Raw genomic sequence first — 754 nt, forward strand, 5'->3', positions numbered from 1 at the left:
CATTACTTTTTAAGTATGTTGTAGGCAGTGCTGTTTTCATTGTATTTCTGAATGAAAAGAGGAAGAGAATCCCTAGTATTGTCCATCCGTGTTTTTTGGCAGGAGGTCACAGCAGCAGAGCAGTCCCCGAAACTTTTTTGTGTATGTGTGTTGGGGAAAGGAGCCCGAAGTGAAGGGACTGACTGATTTTTTTTTTGTCATTGTTAGTTTGTTTAAAGAAATTACAGAACAGTATATAAGCTTTAGTCTCTATAACTCTTATGTTTGTGCCTCGTTATTTCAGTGCTTTAGAGCAGCACCCCATTTTCCTCTATGTTATACTAGTTCTTGCTCCAGAGATATGGCTTTGAGGCTAGGATCATGAACAATCTCTTATATATGAGCCTGTTGTGCACCTGGAAATACTCAAGGATTTCCTCAGCTAGCATGGCCACTTTAGAGGTTACTCTGTTCTAACCTAAAGAGACTCTCCCTCTGTGGCATCCAGGCAGAGTGTGTGCTTGGGTACTAAGCAATCTTGTTATGTTTGATTATTGTACTTTTTTATTAATAAAGTATTTTAAACTTCAGATACCATGAATATTATTTTGACTTTGTCTCTATTTATGTTTCCTCCACATGGCATAGCATAAATAGATAGGTTCCCCCTCCCCTTGGCTTTGTGAACTATAGTGATGAAACTATTGTATATTAGTATGGGGCAAGAAAGAAAGCTGGTCTGTCTTAAGCACAATTTCTCTGTTTAAGCACATGA

The sequence above is a fragment of the Myotis davidii genome, unplaced genomic scaffold, assembly GCF_000327345.1.
Source record: "Myotis davidii unplaced genomic scaffold, ASM32734v1 scaffold2677, whole genome shotgun sequence".
In the NCBI taxonomy this organism is placed as follows: Eukaryota; Metazoa; Chordata; class Mammalia; order Chiroptera; family Vespertilionidae; genus Myotis; species Myotis davidii.